At 41.0% G+C, this 18,637-nt stretch overlaps 2 long non-coding RNA genes across 11 annotated transcripts; one reads left to right on the plus strand and one right to left on the minus strand.

Annotated features, from left to right (window-relative positions):
- The first annotated feature begins 266 nt into the window (after nt 1–266).
- On the plus strand, nt 267–13,682 carry LOC123648121. 10 transcript variants are annotated; one of them, XR_006738496.1, is made up of 9 exons: nt 267–1,398; nt 1,594–1,711; nt 2,688–2,920; nt 3,021–3,111; nt 7,755–7,830; nt 8,769–8,964; nt 9,885–10,113; nt 10,963–11,096; nt 13,409–13,682. It is a non-coding gene; the product is annotated as an uncharacterized LOC123648121 (long non-coding RNA). The 10 variants fall into 10 exon arrangements; XR_006738500.1 differs by having other exon boundaries at nt 2,767–2,920; XR_006738498.1 differs by lacking the exon at nt 1,594–1,711 and having other exon boundaries at nt 268–1,398.
- LOC123648122 lies at nt 3,808–13,834 on the minus strand. Its single transcript, XR_006738504.1, has 3 exons — nt 13,351–13,834; nt 6,219–6,347; nt 3,808–4,895 (listed from the first exon to the last, which is right to left on the minus strand). It is a non-coding gene; the product is annotated as an uncharacterized LOC123648122 (long non-coding RNA).
- Between the last annotated feature and the right edge of the window lie 4,803 nt (nt 13,835–18,637).

An 18,637-nucleotide genomic window follows, 5' to 3' on the forward strand; every position in this document is an offset into this window, starting at 1 on the left:
TAAGGCTTCTTACTGTGTTTTGTAATTCCTTGAATGAATTTTTCATCTCCAGAAGTTCTGTTTGATTTTTCTTTAATACTTGAACTGCTTTAGTGAATTTTTCATTCATTTCCTGCACTTTGGCTTTTTTTGTGTGTTGTATTTCCATATTTTATTGAATTGCATTGAGGTTTCTTACAATCCATGTTCAAAATTATTCACCAGTCATTTCAGTGTTATGATTTTGGTTGGTATCCATTGCTAGAGTGCTGGTGAAGCCTTTCCTGGGTGTTCTTTAGCTTTTATTTTCCATACTTCTAGAGTTCTTTTGCTGATTCTTTCTCGTATGGAGCAATTTTTACCTCTTTGGAGGTAAAACCTTTCGATTTTCTTTTGTTTCGATAATGACATATACCGAGTTTAATATCTGAGCCCTGAGGTCATGCTTCTGTGTGAGAACTGACCACACCCTGTATGGTGAGTCAGTAAATGTAGTAAAAGGGCATGTAAACTGACCTCCCTATCCGTAGGTGTTGCTTGCTGGGAAGAACAAGCTTCAGTGTTGTTTTTGGTTCCTGGGACCTCCTCTAGTTACTCAGAAGAACTCTAGTGTCCCAGATGGTGGGTGGGGCTCTGGAACTGGCAGATGTGTCCTTATTTTACACTTCAGCAGGTCCAGGTAGGGGAGTGAGGCTGGGTGTGACTTGGTTTCGTGAACCTGCACTAAAATTCCACAGAAGTTTTAGCAGGGGTCAAATTTCTGCCTTTGGGCACAGCTGCCAGGGATGGGCTGAAGTAGGGCCTACTCAGCCAGAAAGTCTGTGTGTGGAGGCAGGGCTGTCTGAGACCCTGAATCAGGTAGTCTGGAACAAACTTCACTTCTTTCCACCCTCCCCTATTCTGTGGTTTCTTCCAAGCCTCTGCTGGCAGGCAGGACCTCAAGCCAGCCTTGTTGTACTATGACTGTGATGGGGACTGGGAGTTTCCCTGTCCAGGATCCCAGCCAGAGCTGGGAATGGGGCCCTTCTGGGGGAGGAGGGGTGCCCCCACATGTACACCATAGGTGTGAACCCAAACTGCACTCTCTCCCAATCTGCCCCTGCAGGCATCCACAGCTCATGAGAATTATTCACAAATATCCCATCTTGCCCCTGGGTTTTGTGATTGGGACCTGAGTGTACTGGATCTGACATGTGGGCCCATCCTCTGGGCCCTGGAGATCAATCCCTGAACATAGCAGGGAGAAGCATACTGTTCCCAAGTCCCTCCTGGGATGCTCAAGCTGGATCAATGTCCCTCCACTTCGGGCTGTGTCCCACTCTGCTGAAGTCACCAGCAACAGTACCAGGAATGGCCAGCAGGCAGTGCACTCACAGTCCAAGCACCTCTTTTTTCTGCTACAGGACCTCCAGAGAAAAGGTATGAGCTCCATTCCCTGTGGGAGCCTCTGTGTGGTGGCTCAATTTTTTCTCTCAGTAGCCATGGGAGGGGAAGGGGTAGGGAAGAAAAAGAGTCTAGGTGGAGGAAAGTCCACTCTCTCGTCTTCTTCAAACCTCTCTCTGGGAGGCAGTCCACCCAGAATGACGAGTGTGTGGAATCACTCTCATCATCCAGGACCCACTGCACTCATGTGGCTCCTGCAGTCTGGGCCAGAGTTGAGAAATGTCTGTGTTGGGATGAGGAAGATGGAACCAGAATGTTTGGGGCACCCTGGTGAAGACAAAGGCAGCAGGTGTGTCAAAAAGCAATGTGGAATCTCCCATCTTGCTTGGGTCTGTGCGGCATGAGATGCACTAAGCGGTGCTGGGAGTCTGGTGCCCTTTTTGAAAGCAGCTCTCCACTCACTGGGAGCAGCGTTGTCTGGGCTTGCGTCAACAGAATGTCTCTCCAGCACCTCAAGAGCCCAGGAAGAGTCTGAGATACAAGGGAGGGGTATGGTACTGGATCCAGGTACCCTTCTGCCTGGACTCCTAGCCTCACTGGGCTTAATTCCCATCGATGCCTTTCTCCTTCCAATCTTGCTCTTCCTCCTCTTCCCCTGGAGTCTCCTGTGGGTTCAGGAACACTTCCTTAAGCCCCCTTTCTTATCTACATTTGTCTGTCTGTTTTTTCTCTTTCATCTAAAACTTCTCCTTCTATAGAGATGCTCTGGCTGGTGGTGCCTTCGGTCCACCATCTTACCCCCCATAACCATTTGGTTGTTTCTCATAACTTCTTTTCCTTTCCTGAAATTTTTAAGGTTTTCATTTGTTTCCAGACAATTCCTAATTGCTTATTGGCATGACCTCACTCAGTCTCATTGTAGCTGGGGCAGCGTAGAGGTTCAGTTGCCTGCTGGGCCCTGCTGACAACAGAAGTATGTGAAATGGAAGTGCTGATTAGCCTGGACTCTACTATCTTGTCAGTGTGTTGATTCTGGCTTGCAGTGGTGGCTCAGCTTCCTACTTGTCTCCAGTGACTCCAGGGTAGGGAAGGTGACACTCACCTTGCCTCTCAGTGTGTGGGACTCTTTCTTATTGAGTTGAGGTGGAGGCTCAGCTTCCTACTGAACTCCAGTGCCATCAGGGCTGCAAAGATGACACTAGCTCTGCTTCACACTGTCTTGGTAAATCTTTTGCATGCTGGGTGGGTGTGGGGGCTCAGGTTCCCTCTGGACCCCATTGATACTACATTGCCAAGGGAACTGTAAAATTATTTCCTTTTGTCAGGCAGGGGATGGAGAACAGCTTCCTACTTTGTCTGTTGCTACCACTCCAAAGTGAAAATCATAATGCCTACTTTTGCCAGATGGGAAATAGAAGATGAGCTCCTTTGTTGGTGCCAGTAATACCAGCAGGCAAGAACATCAAAGCATGGCTGCTTCTGTTCAGTGGATATGAAGTAGATAATCTGCTCCCCGATGGACTCCACTGGAACCATCCTGGTATTTCATTGCAGTTGGGTGGGTATTGCCAGCAAGGTTTTCTGCTGTTAGACCATTCTTTTCCAATCCTTTGGTTGGGAGAGCAGGCTTCTTGTTTTGTTTCGTCTGTGCCACTTAGTGGTCCTGATTGGAGGCTTCCGCAGCACTCTCTCCAGAGCATATGGGAAGAAATTGAAGACCCAAGGAACTCATCATTGTGTTATTCCCCAGTAAGTGCACCTTCTTTTCACCTTTCAGATGCTGAGGCTTCTCCAACTTGGCTAGATCCAGATTTGTATTGTCTTAAAGTTAAAATTTGTGTGTGTGTGTGTGTGTGTGTGTGTGTGTTTGTGTATTTGATTCCTTTTTAAATCCTTGAATCTTCTGGTGATTAGGTTGGAGATAATTAACATGCCAGCTGGGGAAAAAAAACTGTAATTTCCACAATAAAAACAATAGTCCTTCTGTGTGACAACTTCATTTGATTATCCTAAGAAATAATGAACTGGAGGCACAGATATAATGAGTGTTAATAGGGTCTCATTTGTGATTATCAACATTGTAAAACTTTTTCACAGCCTATTAAAGTCCTACTATTCTTCTATAAGTAAATGGGAGTCTGTGGATAGAATTATGCTATATAATATAATGGCTTTGAAACTGAATCATGGTCAAAGGTTAACCCAACAAGTTTGGGGAAAAGATCTCAGGAACTAACTCCATCACTGTGGAGATGAGCACAATTTTCCAGGTACGTTGATGTCTCTGAGAGAACCTGATGCCCCACGGCCCCAGTTCACTGAGTTCCCTGTGTGCCACCGACCAGACATGAATGTCCTGGTTCTAAAGCTCATGAGGCCCTGCACTAGAGATGTATGAAGACTAGTGTACTAGTTTTCTGTTGTTGCATAACAAACTACCACAAATTTAGGGGCTTAAAACAACACTCATTTATTAACAAAGAGCTCCCAGTTTGGGTGGATTCTCTGCTCAGGGTATCAGAAGACTGAAATCAAACTGTTATCCAGGTGGGTTTTTTGTCTGCAGGCTCTATGGAGAAGTCTGCATCCAAGCTCATTCAGGTTGCTAGAATTCAGTTCCTCACAGTTTTAGGGATGGGGTCTATTTCTTTGCTGGGTGTTAGCCAAGGTCCAATCTTGGCATCTTATAACTATCTGCACTCCATCTCATGGGTTTTCTTCTGTCTTCAAGCAAGCAGTGATGTGTCAGGTCCACTTGTGCTTTAAATCTTTTTGACTTTCCCTTCTGTACCAGCCAGAGCAAGGTTTGTGTTTAGAATTCCTCCTCCCACAGCGAACCTTCATGAATCTTTTATCGACAGAGTCTACATTCAGGCCCTTCTGGGAACTCTCAGAGGGACCTTCGTGGTGAGACGTTCTAGTCAGTCACCACATGGTGTTCACATCTTGATCCTTTTCCTCTTCGTGGGTCCAGCAGTGTCCTCCTGCTTGTGCACACTCACAGGTTCCATAATCCTCCTCAGGTCACCACCACTTTCACCTGGTAAGGCTGAAAATTCCACCAGTGCCAAAGCAGGAGATTCTTTGAGGTGCTCCATGACGAGCAGTGGGATGGGGAGAGACGGTCATCTTCTCATCTTTTGTTTACATGCTTTAAAAGTAGTGTTAACATTTCAAAGCTTTTAGTGGTGCAGTGTTTTCTTTTGCTTTTTTACATATGATTCTTTGTCCCTTCCTCCATGGGTCTCAGGCATCAACCAACAGCCCTGGGCTAGGTGATGAATCTAATGATCAACCGCCAGCATCTCATCCAGACAAGATTTCTGCTAGGGTATCTAAGCTTTGGTCTCACTTTGACTCATGACCAGTAACTTCATGAAGGTATTCAGTGTTGCCCCCAAATTCTAACATGTTCTCTAGTCTGGTGATGCTCCCACGGTATTTTTTTTTTAATATTTCACAGCTTTTCTTCCTGCAAACCTCCAAAACCTCCAGTGCTCACTCTTTGGTCGAGGTCCTTCTTCCTACTGAGACTGAGAAAACAAAAACAATCAGAAGGGATCTTCCATATTTTCTCCACACCTGTCCACCTGCATGCTGTGTGTGTCTATGCCCTGGCCTTCTCTCCTGATGCCATAGGCATGCTCACTGCCCATGCCCCTTTCACACCAAACCCTCCCCCTTTCACTAGAATCTATCTACCATCTTCTACACACGGATATACCTCTAGACATTGACCAATGCCCCCTCATGCACTGAGAATTTCTCCTCACTATTATTTTGTAATTTTTGCTTCTCGAAAATAAATAATACCTTTTTTTTTTTTACCATATATTCTCCTCAAGCCACTCTATTTCTCTTTTCCAATTTATATCAATATTTATAGTTTTCAATTCTTCTCCTCCAATTCTATGTAGAACTCATACAAGCCATCTTCCCCTTCTCCCAACTTTGCCATGGTCAGTCACCATTGGCCTCTTCCTAGATCCAAAGTTTAATTCTTAGCCTTCATCTTAATTTAATATTGGAGTAATCATTGGCCTTGTTCATCCCCACTCTTGTCTAGTTCTAAAGCTCTCTTCATTTGGCTTCTAGAACACCACATTCTCTCATTTACCCTCCTACATCAGGAACCATTCCTTTGCAGACTCCTTTGATAGTTTGTTTTCATTCTTCTTTGTTTTTATTTTCTAAACTTATTTCAGAGGGAAGTTTATATAGTCTGATGACTTTAAATAGCATCACTGTGCTGATGGCTGATGATTGTATATATCCAGCCTGGTCCCACACTCCTGATCTACAGTCTGGGATGTCCAGTTGCCTGTGGGGTCACTTAGCCTTTGTACCTGGGAGTCATTTGGAATCACTATTCTCCCATTCTTCTGCTTTGCAATCTTCTCCCTCTCCAATCTTTCTGTTTTTCAGTTAATGGCAACCACATCATACCAGTAGCTTAGGAAAGTGTTCTTGCTGTCATCCTTGCTGTCTCTCTTTCACTTAAACCCATATGTCATATATCCACCAGTGCCGGGGCCCTAAATTATACTTTTATCTGGTATCTGTGAGGCCTCACTGCCTCTCCACCACTGCTCTCACCCAGATAGCATCATCTTTTGCTGTAGTTTTTATTGTCCTTTTCTATCTCAGATGGCCTCTGCTGCCTTAGTCCTTGCCCATCCACATTTTATTCTCAGAAACCAGAAGAGGGTCTTGCCTTCAAGACAGTGCAAGCCACCCCACAGTTCAAACACCTAAGATGGTTTCAGGTGACACAGCAAAGCCCAGATTCTTCCCCAGGGCTAACAGATCCCTCCTGCCACTCCCAGTGCTCCTCTCTGACCTCATCCCTGTCTTACCTGCCTTGATGGTTTTGCTGTTATTCTTTTCCCTGAACATGCCAGCATCTTGCCTCAGTTCCCCTCTATCTGCTGTTCACTCTGTCATCAGGGTTTTGTAGACATGGCCCAGGCTTGGCTTCCTCTTTGCTGGAGATACAATATGACAATGGTGTCAGAACTTCTCTGACCTCCCTATGAAAACAAAGAACCCTACTGCTCTCCTCCATACTTTGCAGAGTTTATTCTCCTCCATGCTTTATTTAAAAATATATTTTGAAATAATTTTAGATTTAAGGAAGAATTCCAGAGACTTCACAGAATTTCCACATGTCCTTTTCTTAACTTCCCCTAAGGTTTACATGTTATTTAACTATAATACATTTAACAAAACTAAAAAAAATAAATAACATTGCTATGATACTATTAACTATATTGTGTAATTCATTAGAATTTTACCATTTTTCCATTCCTATTTTTGTCTGTTCCAGGATCCAGTACTAGATACAGTGTTGTGTTTAGTCATTATGATTCTGTAGTCTTCCCAAATCTTGACAGTTTCTCACTTTTTCCTTGTTTTTCATGACCTTGGAACTTTTTATGAATACAGATTATATATTTATAGAATTCCCCTAGTTTATGCTTCTCTGTCTAGTTTGGGGCTATGGATTTGTGGAGAGACTAACACAAAGGCGAAGCGACCTTTTCCTCACATCATACGGGGGCAAGATATCACTGCTGACATTAACCATATCACCTGGTTAAGGTGGAGTCTGCCAGGTTTCTCCAATGTGAACTTACTATCTTTCCCTTTCCACACTGTGTATGTTATAATTGCATCAGACTAACCACAGCAGGTAGTAAATATGTGGTTAAATATATATTGAGCTTTTACAAATCTCGTTTTCAGGTTTCACCCAATAATATCGATCCGACTTTGGATCTTGCCTGCAGCGACTACTGCTGTGGTGTTCTAATAGTGATTTCCTATTTCCCCATGTTTTCTACATAAATTATTGGAAACTCTTCCATAGGAAAGATGATTCCTCTCTCCCATTTATTTATCCATCATATTATTTTTATTAGTATGACTCATGTATATTTATATTTCACTTTGGATTATAACCCCCCAATATCACACTATTTCTTGTTGTTGCTCAGATAGTGCTAGCTTTGGCAATTGGTAGCTTGTTCAGGTAAGCTCTATGCCTCTTTGACCTGCCCTCTCCTTTTGTTCTTGGACACTTTTTAAATTTGTTTTTGGCACCACAGGATGCTCCAGGATCATCTGGTATTTTCATTGGCCTGGTCCTAGAATCAATCATTTCTCCAAAGACCTGATTCCTTATAGTTGAAAATGTTATTTAGAAACCAAGAAATAAAAAAAAAACTAATAAAATGAAGGATAAAAAAATAGAAACCAAGATTTATTTTCATTGCTTCTTGGCAGTCAGAACTAGAAAATTTGTGTGTGTATGAACCCATGGTTATACTTATATCTCTATATAATCTGTATATTCATCTCTTTATATACTGATATCTCCAACCTTCATCCAGCACCACAGGATTTTTGCGCTTTCAATGTGGTGAAGTTGAACACTATAAGTGAGAGATTGAAGAAAGCACAAGAAAGGTATTGTAGAAAAATTCAAACAAGTCAATCTATTTTTACAGGTTAGTTAAGTGTGAAATGCACTTACTTTATTTCACTGCACATTATATTTTTGATGTGTACATTGTGTGTGTTTCCTCTGTTTCCATTACAGCAATTGGATTTGTAGATTTCTAGAAGGAAGGTTGCCTCTGTTGCTCCCTTTAGCTTTTTTAGTTTCTGTCATCATTGTAACTAAATGGATCTTTGAGAAGGCTGATACTCCTTAGAGAATCATTTGATTATTTGGGCCAGTTAGCATAAAAGAAGACTATTAGGAAAAGAAAAAAATTGTGATTTAGAAATTGTACCATATTCTTGAATTGTATTTCTGTTAAATTGTTCAAATTTTAAAATTTTAAATTACTCCTATTTTTCTTTGGATTATCAGATCACATAAGTAGTAATTGAGGAATGATTCAATTCTTTATAAGCCAGATGAAATTATCAATTTAGTTGACAATTGATGTTAAATGTTTTAAACCTCAGCTTCTTTTGTCACATATTTAAAATTGCTCTCTGAGGTTGGGTGTAGTGGCTCATGCCTCCCAGGGTGGTTGAGGTGGGAGGATCACTTGAGGCCAGGAGTTTGATACCAGCCTGGGCATCATAATGAGACCTGATCTCTACAAAAAGTAATAAAATTTGCCAGGCATGGTGGTGCACACCTGCAGTCCCAGCTACTCAGGAGGTAGAGGCAGGAGGATTGGTGGAGCTCAGGAATTTGAGGCTGCAGTGAACTATGATTGGGCCACTGCACTCCAACCTGGGTGACAGAAGGAGACATTGTCTTGAAAATTTAAGATAAAATAAAATAAAATAAAATAAAATGGCTGTCTGATTTAAAAGTGAAGGAAACAAATATGCAAGAATTGTTCAGGTTGTCACTGCTAAAAATGTATCCTTTTAATTTGATTCAGGCACAAGCAGCATCTGAAGAATACAGAGAACTTCACTTAGAAGTCAGATGGAACTCAGAATGAAAGATCTTGAATCTGAAGTCTCCAACAGGAAAACTTCTTGAGAAGTCTTTCATTATATTGAATTGGGAAAATACAGGCACCTCTATCAATTAGACTTGGAAGCTAGAAAATACTTGTCAAACAAAATTAAAAAGTAAGTCAAAGTATGGAATAGAAAATAAATTTAGTTCATTAATTTGCCTTGAAAACATGCTTTTTAGTGAGACAGGTTTATGACATTAGTGGGACATGAAAGCTAAGTACATACTATAATTTTAATGGTAGTCCAGAACAGTTTATATCTCTCCATCTTTTTTGTTTTATTATGACTTTCTTTCCCCTTAATATTCTCATGTCATTAACCTGACCTAATAGGCTTTCAGCTAAGTATTTTTGAAGTCTTATAATTTAGACAATGATGCTGTTATAAAATTGCTTGTTACCAGTCCCTAAATAGTTTATCTACTTTTTGAAAGATTACAAAGTAAACCAAAAGAGTCAATTACTGCAGCTACTCTTGGTGGTTTCTGGCACTCAGTATATTAACTTCTTTATACTGCCTTACTAAATACAATAATTTCTACCTTTTCTTAGTGATAAGCATTTTACTGTATGTATCTAAGGAGTACAATGTTGTGTTTTGATCTACTTACACATAGTGAATGGCCATTATAGTCAAGCTAATAACATATTTCCAATAGGTTAGTAATGTTTCACTTACTAACCCTTTAAATACAAGTATTTCTAATGACACCCTCAAGAATGTTATAAATAGATCCATTCCAGAAGGCAGCAAGTGTTACCTGTTAAGCCTCACATTATTGTTAGACATTTCTCTCTGCTCCTTACTTCATTTGAATTACTATTTTCAGACATTCCCCTAGGAATGCTTATACTTCTTTAGAACAATTGCAAAACTATAACTGCACAGAGTCGGCATGCTGTGACACATTTTCCGAGTTAAAACACTATTTAGTGGGAAATTCCATTTTCTCTCAAGGTCACTTTTTAAAAATATAATCACTGAGGAATCATTTAGGAAAAAAATGAACTACTAAACTTTGTCTTTTGCAGTCTTCACAGAACTACTGAGAGACTAGCAGCATTCAGTAGCAATCTTTTTGTGGAGACAGGAGACCAGAACTTTCTTTACCACTCATGGACAGTCCTATAGTCACCTCCTGGTGGCAATCTTAATAATGGTTTAGGTCTTCACAGAGAATTTACTTCAAAAGAATACTCAACGTTCTCTTTTTCCTGCCCATGGACTTCACATACCGGCATGAAGAACAACTTGAGTGAGGTTAGTTATATTATCTTCTTTCCTTTGGGTTTCCGAATTCTGATATAATACTTGTTTTTATTTGGTGAAATACTGAGTTTTTTTAAAGGACCTATGCATGCTAAGTAAAGGTTATAATTTTCTGTGTTAATAAAGAGAGGAAAGAGAAATTTTTCCATTTTCTTAAAGTCCCTGCAGCTCTCATTTTTAAGAGATACCCATGTAGTAATATTAATGCTATTCAATATATGTAATGAAAATGACGCTTTTTAAATTTCTTTAAAAGCTGCATTTAAGTTAAATTTTAGAGATTGAATCTTATTGGCTAATAACAGAAAGTATATTGAGAGGTGCTTTGGCTTCCTTCTAATTGATTTTAGTTTGACTGTGGTTGTGATTCATAACACTTTTAAGGTTTTCCTCTACCATATCAAATTTTCCACCCTTAATCATAAGGGAATGATTGGCATGCAAACACTTAACCACATCTGGATGTTTATTATTTATAAGAATCCAAGATAAATAAGCTTTATGAATTAAATAAACCTGTAGAACTACAAAGATTAACTTCTCTTTTTAAATTAAAAGATTTGTCTTTTTCTTACACATAAGTAGTAATACATCTTTAATCCCCATGGTAATTATACCATTTTTATCTCAATTCTGTAAAATGTGCCTGTTGATGGGCAATTGCACAGCACTTTTTAAATAGTTAAATCAAGCAAATATTTGAATTTTTAAAATGGCATTCACTTTTGTCTCTCTGTGTTGGTATCATTTGAATGATTGTGACTATGATTGCAAAGACCATCAAGAGTCTTTAAACAGCAATGATGACCAAACAGAATCAATTATATTCTTCCTACCCAGAACTCCATGGAATGCCAAACATGGTGCCCATGTCCCCTGAAGATGTAAGAAGAGCATCCCAATCCAAAATTTGATTTCACCAAAGAATCTATTTCTGGAAAATCTCAAAATGTATTCAACAATGAAAAGCTATGGTAATTGTAGAGCTGTTTAGGAAAAAAAAATAGTTCAAGTATACTTGACCCAGTTTAAGATATTTGTTCAATGTTTCACCATTTTTGACTAGGGGGAGAATTTTAAAGGCTCAGCACGGTAGTGCATACGGCAGTGCCAGCTACTTGGGAGGCTTAGGCAGGAGGATAGAGGGACAATATCTTTTATATAAAAGATTTAAATAAGAAACTTCTAGATGAGAACATTTACAATATAGTTTGAAATGTTTTCACACATTTCATAAACAAGTAGATAATTGCATCTATAAGTAGTCAGATGTTTCAGAAACTTGGTACTAATTTCTGAAAATAAATCAAAGTAACAATTAAAGAACCATATATTTTTTGCCTTATTCTAATTCTAGAAGATCATGAATCTAAGAAACTAGGTTTGAAAACTGGCTGTAATGCATATTTTTCCTTTTTTCAAGCAAATTTTATGAACTCTTTGTGTTCATATGAAAAAACGTTAGTCATAATACAGACAGCAAAATATTTTTATTTAATCTCTGCCACAATATTCACATGACATTATGATAGTGCCACTTTCCTCATGTGTATATTTAAGATTTTGAGCTAAAAAGTTAGCAGCATAAAGCATATTTTAAAATTTTAATTTTCTAGAAGTGGACTATAGCAACTTAATTTTAAGGAAAAATCCATCAAAGTGAGAAAAACTCATCATACTTTTATATAAAAGGCAGGATTTTTCTAAGAATTACAAAGTAACACATTCATGCGAAAATCTTACTTGAATTCTGCACCCTTTGTACTAATAAGAGAAAATGCTACCCTTTTGAAATGATGTATATTCAATAGACCAATATTAATTGTGCTTTTTATTAGATGAATGTAAGTAGCATCACACATATATATTCTCTATTGTCTGCATGTAAATAAATAGGAATTTTATTTTATTTCTGTGATTATTTTTCTATTTAAGCACTTCTCAAGTGAAGTTTAGTCTTTGCAATCGTCTCATGAAAATATATCTGATTTACCTAAATATTATAAATAGTATTTGACTTATTTGAGATGCGGCAGGAATATTATGAAGAAATAACTATAGAACTGGAAGAAGGTATCCTGTCAAATTTTATGAATGAAATTGAGATTAACAAAATGATTTCTGAGATCAACTGTAAAAAACAAGTGACTTTCCTCTCTATTGTTTGGTTAATAGATACTGCATTAAATATTTCCTCATCCACACATGTAATTAAAGACGTGAAAACACTAGCATTCATACTGAAGAGTATACTTGTGCCTCGTGATTGCATCATCATGTTTCATAGCTTTTTACAAATCTCATGAAGTGTATGTAACTTTTTTTTTTTCTGGCTCTACACTTTATTTACTCCTGCCATCCTCATGAATCTGTCAGTGTGTCACCCAGCACACTGGAACTATTCTCAGAAAACCAAGGCATCATCAACTTTCTACCTTTAGGTTAGCAACTTCAGGCCAAAAGACCCCAGATTCACTAGCAACATTTAGCCAAGCACTTGCAGTTCACATGCAGTCACCTGACGGGTGACATTGTAAATGAGTCATTCACTATATCATTGGTGTACTTTTGCCCTCAGAAAAAGTTCCATATTTCTTAGCATGGGAGAAAGCACCCCATATTAATGTGGTTCTTGTTAGTTTATTCAGCCTTATCTCTTACCACGTACCTACTCTGCCCCTTTGCCGTAGCATCTCACTAAACTCCACTACTTAGAATTCTACAGCATTCCTCCTCACATCCAGCACTTTGCATTTGCTGCTGCCCTCTATCTGGCACACATTTTCCTTGTCTCTCAGCTATCAACTTCCATATCACTGCATCAAAAAGTTTATAGTGTTGGAGAGAAGACTTAGACATATGGCCCTTCTGTGTGTTCCAATTGTGCCTTCTTTTAAACTTGTTATAGTCTCTATGACTCTGCATGGAAATTGCCTATTTGTCTGTTTTGTTTTTCATAGTATACTATATGATTATCGAGGTCAATGATGTGGCTCTATCATCCTTACCTTGTATACCAGTGCTTGTCATAGTACCTTAGCACATGGTTGTTGAGTAAGTGAATGAAGACTCAGAAAAGCAGAAGCTCTGATACCTAACCACAATGACAATTAATTCAATATGCAACTACAGGCAAATTATATTTAATAATAATTTTATATTACATTTGTACATACATATTTTTTATTATTAACATGCTGATAAACTTCTTGACTCTTTTTTACTCACTTTCACTTAGTTCCAATGAAATCTGTTAGGTAAAGAATACTCTAACTTTCCTTTCCAGATGCTGCTGGATACTCTCCTGTGGAAGAGCTTCTTCTCTAGATTCACTGATGAGTCAAATCTAAATGAAGACATTCTTTAGAAAGCATCATGGAAATATGTGCCAATTTTTTTTAAAAAAAATATACAATGTGAAAGACTTTTAAGTAGGTCTTGCAAATGAAAGCCAGTTTTACATCCTCAGACTGCCAAAATGTTAGCTGTTTATAATTTTAATTTTAAGCACTGATTTATATGACTCTTTCTTCTTGGAGAAATAAAATTTGCCTAAGGCTTTTCATTTTTCTGATCATTCATTCCTTCATTTGTTTATTTCTGATTAACTTTTGGAAACAGTCTTAAAGTTAGAGAAAAGTTTCAAGTTCCAAATGCTTACACAGAACATACCTAGGCTCAATCAGAAAAAAATAGAATTCCTGACCAGACCAATATCAAGCACAGAAATTGAAGCAGCAATTAAAAGTCTTCCAACAAGAAAAAAATGTTCCAGACCAAATGGATTCACATCTGAATTTTACCAAACTTACAAAGAAGAACTCACACCTATACTGCAGAAATTATTCAACAACATTGAGAAGGATGATATCCTCCCCACCTCATTCTGTGAAGCCAATATCACCTTGATGCCAAAGCCAGGAAAAGATGTAGCAAAAGAAAGAAAACTACAGATGAAAATCACTGGTGAATATAGATGCAAAAATCCTCCACAAAATTTTAGCAAACCAAATCCAAGAGCATTTATAAAAGTAATTCACCATGACCAGGGGGTGGGGTCCACTTTATCCCAGGGATGTAGGGATGGTTCAACATATGCAAATCTATAAATGTAATTTACCACATAAATAAAGAAAGAATAAAGACCATATGATTCTCTCAATAGATGCAGAAAAATCATTTGATAAAATACAGTGCACTTTTATGTTAAAAACTCTTAACAAAATAGGCATAGATGGAACATTCCTTAAAATTATTAAGGCCATATATGATAAACCCACAGCCAATATCATACTGAAAGGGGAAAAATTGAAAGCATTCCCACTTAGCACTGGAACCAGACAAGTTTGCCCACTACCTCCATTTCTATTCAACATAGTGCTGGAAGTGCTTGTCATAGCAATCAGACAAGAGAAGGGAATTAAGGGTGTCTGATCAGGGGCAGAAGAAGTCAAACTCTCACTCTTTGCTGATGATATGCTATTATACCTAGAAAATCTCAAGAATTCAAACAAGAGACCCCTGGAATTGATATATAAATTTAGTGAAGTCTCAGGATACAAACTTAATGCACAAAAATCAATGGTATTCATATATGCCAATAACAGTCAAGCCAAAAATGAAATAAAAAATGTAACACCTTTCACAATAGCATCAAAGAAAATTAATTATTTAACAATATATATAACGAGGTGAGAGATATATATAGGGTGAACCTATGAAACACTGAGAAAGTGTAGAGGATGTGCACAGATGGAAATCCCTACCGTGTTCATGGATTGGTAGAATCAATATTGTTAAAATGTCCATTCTACTTAAAGTGATCTGTACAATTAATGCAATCCATATCAAAATTCCACCATCATCCTTTACAGATTTAGGAAAAATAATTCTACACTGCTTCTGGAACCAGAGAAGACCTTGTATAGCCAAAGCAATCTTAAGCAAAAAGAACAAATTGGGAGGCATCAGTCTGCCAGACTTCAATCTTTACTACAAGGCTATAGCAGCCAAAACAGTATAGTACTGGCGCAAGAACAGAGATACAGACTTTTGGAATAGGACGGAGATCCCAGATATAATACCATCCTCATATTGTCATCTAATCTTCAACAAAGCACACAAAAGCATACATTGCAGAAAAGAATTTCTATTCAATAAGTGGTGCTGGGAAAACTGGATATCCACACATAGAAGATTAAAATTAGATCCCCACCTCTCACAAAAATCAACTCACATTGGATAAAAGACTTAAACCTAAGGCATGAAATCTTAAGAATTCTGGAAGAAATGTCGGGAAGTCTCTTAGACATTGGCCTAGGTAAAGGATTTATGAAGAAGATCCCCAAAGCAATCACAACAGCAACCAAAATAAATAAATTGGATCTGATCAAATTAAAAAGCTTTTGCACAGCCAAGGAAACTGTCATTAGAGTGAATAGACAGCCTACAAAATGGGAGAAAATATTTGCTTTCTATACATCCAATAAAGGGCTGGTAACAAGAATCTATATAGAACTTAAGAAAATCAACATGGAAAAATCAAACAACCCCATCAATAAATGGGCAAAGGACATGAACAGAAACTTTTCAAAAGACAGAATAATGACCAGCAAACATATAAAAAGTGCTCAACATCTCTAACCATCAGGGAAATGCAAATCAAAACCACAATCAGATATCACTTAACTCCAGTGAGAATGGCCTTTATCAAACAGTCCCAAAACAATACATGTTGGTGTGGATGCAGAGAGATAGGAACACTCATACAGTGCTGGTGGGACTGCAAATTAGTGCAATCGCTGTTGTAAGCAATATGGAGATATCTCAAAGAGATCCAAATAGACCTACCATTTGATCCAGCAATCCCATTACTGGGCATCTACCCAAAAGAACAAAAGATATTCTATAAAAAAGACATCTGCATTCAAATGTTTATTGCAGCAAAATTCACAATTGCGAAGAGGTGTTAACAACCCAAGTGCACGTGAATACATGAGTGGGTTAATAAAATGTGGTATATGTATACCATGGAGTAGTACTCAGGCCTAAGAAACAATGATGAATGGGTTAGGGTTAGAACTAGGGTTAGGGTTAGGGATTAGGGTGTGGGTAAGCATTAGGGTGCTCAATACATTTGCTGCTTGGTGGATGTTAGGTAAATGTTGGTTAACCGAGTTACCTTCCCTCCACCAGCTAGGGATTGTGGAGGTCCTGGAGGTCCCTGCTACTGTGTTTACGCTTTAACCAAAACTTTAGAAGAAATGCAGCGGCCCCAAGGGAATTGAGGAAAGCACCATTCTGCTGGTCGTTCAGGGGCAAATTCAGAAGCTGAATTTCTAAAAGTTGCCCCAAAGCTGTTCAACCCTATGTGCGGAATTTTAAACCTTCGCGGGGCTGGGAAGGAGGCAAGACTACGAAGTGACGCACAGATCACACGGGATTTGTGATGCCCCCGCACAAGACAGGCTACGTAGGACGAGGATTACTGAACTTGAAGCCTGGCTCTCTGCCACTACCTGACCTGGAACGAGTCCCTTAAGTTTTGACTAAGTCCCCTGTCCCCTCCATCTGTGAAATACGGAGGATGTGGGCTCCATAATAATACCCAGGCGTTTAGGTTCTACCCTTTGCCAGGTGAGGCGTTTCCCACATTCTCTCTTTCCATCCTTGGAAGAACAGCGGTCGATTTTACTCACCAACCGCATTTTACCCGGGACGTGCAGTTCAGTGTTTAAGGAGCACGCCCCAGGTCACACAGCCAGACGCGGCGGAGCTACATTCCAATCCACAGGGTCCGAATCTGACAGCAGAGTACCTGCCCTAACATTTCTCTCACCTACCCCAATCCCGCCACCTCCTTTTCTTCCCTAAACTGGCCTCCAGCGCGCCCTTTTGCTACTGGACATGCTCTGTCGCTCTGGAACAGTTTTCACTCGGCATCGGGAAATTTTTCACACCTCTCTGGGAGCCGAGCCCGCCCCGCCCACACCTCCTTCTCACCAGATTGGTCGAACTTCGAGAGGCGGAGATAGAGGGACCGGGAGCGAGGAGGCCCAGATGACCTCCCAACGCCCCAGTGCTCTGAGAGTGCGTGCATTCCTGTGAGAGAGCACAAGAGGCCCAGGGACGCACACGGTGGGCGGGGACAGGAATTGGAAAACTGGGGAGGGGGGTATGGGCTGCCGTTGCCATGGCAATGACGCCGGCATCGGGGAGCGACCCTGGCCCCTTGCCCGGTAGCGCGCACGCACACAGAGACATGCACGAGCCCGCTCGGCCCCTCCCCACAGCCAGGCTGGGGGGAAAGGTCAAACTCAAGGGCGGGCCTGACCGGCGGGAGGGAGCCCCCGCCCCGCGCCGTGAGGACTGCGGACCCGCCGAACCCCGCTGCCGCCGCGGCCCGGGGTGCGGGCGGGCGGCCCCTCGGCGGGAGCCGGCCAGGTGAGCGCGGCTGGAGGAGAAGGTGTCTGGAGAGGAGAGGACGCTGCGAGCTCAGTCCCCCGCGGGACCCCCTTCCGGGAGCGCCGACGGGCTCCGGGCTCGGCCTCTGGGGGAGTTGCGGGGGCCTCGGATGGGGGACCGGGGTGCGGCCGCCAGGCCAGGCGTGGGTGCGACCCGGGTGGGGACGGCTTCGGGACATGCGCGGCGGGCGGTCCGGGGAGCCCCGCGCTCGCGACGAGGCGCCCTGCTGCGCCGGGGCCAGCGAGGGGGGCGCGGGTCAGGGCCCCGGGCGGAGCGGGCCGGGGCTGGGCCGGGGCTGGGCCGGGCGGGACCAGGGTGGACAGATCCGCCCGGGAGGCGCCAGGGCCCAGTCTGTGAGCGTGGCCAGGCCGGTGCTTGACGTTTGCTGCCTGTGGAAATTTCAGGACTAACCGATAAAAAAGTTACTCGGGAGACGGAGCCGCTTGATTGTCAGGCGTTCTTCCCCGTGCATGCGGGAGATGGGTTGGTCTTGCATACACAGCACACACGAAACTGAATCTATGCCCAGTGGGCTTTAAAAGTAATAAAAACTCCAAAGCCCCCGAACAAGGTTAGACGAGTTTCAGGTGTCAGGCTTCGTGTTCCGTGGGAGAAAAATATAAAAGGACGCCCAAGTACTTGATGTGCCCAAGCAGTCAGGCTTTTGTAATCAGCTTCGGAGCGCATCACAGTGGTGTGTAGTTGTAAGGGCCAGGGTTAAGGAATCACGTTGACCCAGCGCCGCCGGGTTGGAGCCTCCCTGAGAGTCACCTAGAAAACTGTTACCAGCCCACTGCTGCGCTGACTGTGAATAAGCAGTGCTGTCGCTGGCTTTTCCCTTTTATGTTTTCCACCGTCATAACGTACGCGGGTATGCTACCTGCTTACGAAATGTTAGAATGAATTATCCATAAACTCTCCACTTTGGAAGTTACTAGGCAGGAGCTCTGGCATGTGTCTTTTTTCAATATTTGAAAGTTGTTTGGAGATTTCAAATATAATGGATTCAAAGTGATAGGGATTTTTTGAGTCTAAATCATACCAAGTGAGT

The sequence above is a fragment of the Lemur catta genome, chromosome 12 (assembly GCF_020740605.2).
Source record: "Lemur catta isolate mLemCat1 chromosome 12, mLemCat1.pri, whole genome shotgun sequence".
In the NCBI taxonomy this organism is placed as follows: Eukaryota; Metazoa; Chordata; class Mammalia; order Primates; family Lemuridae; genus Lemur; species Lemur catta.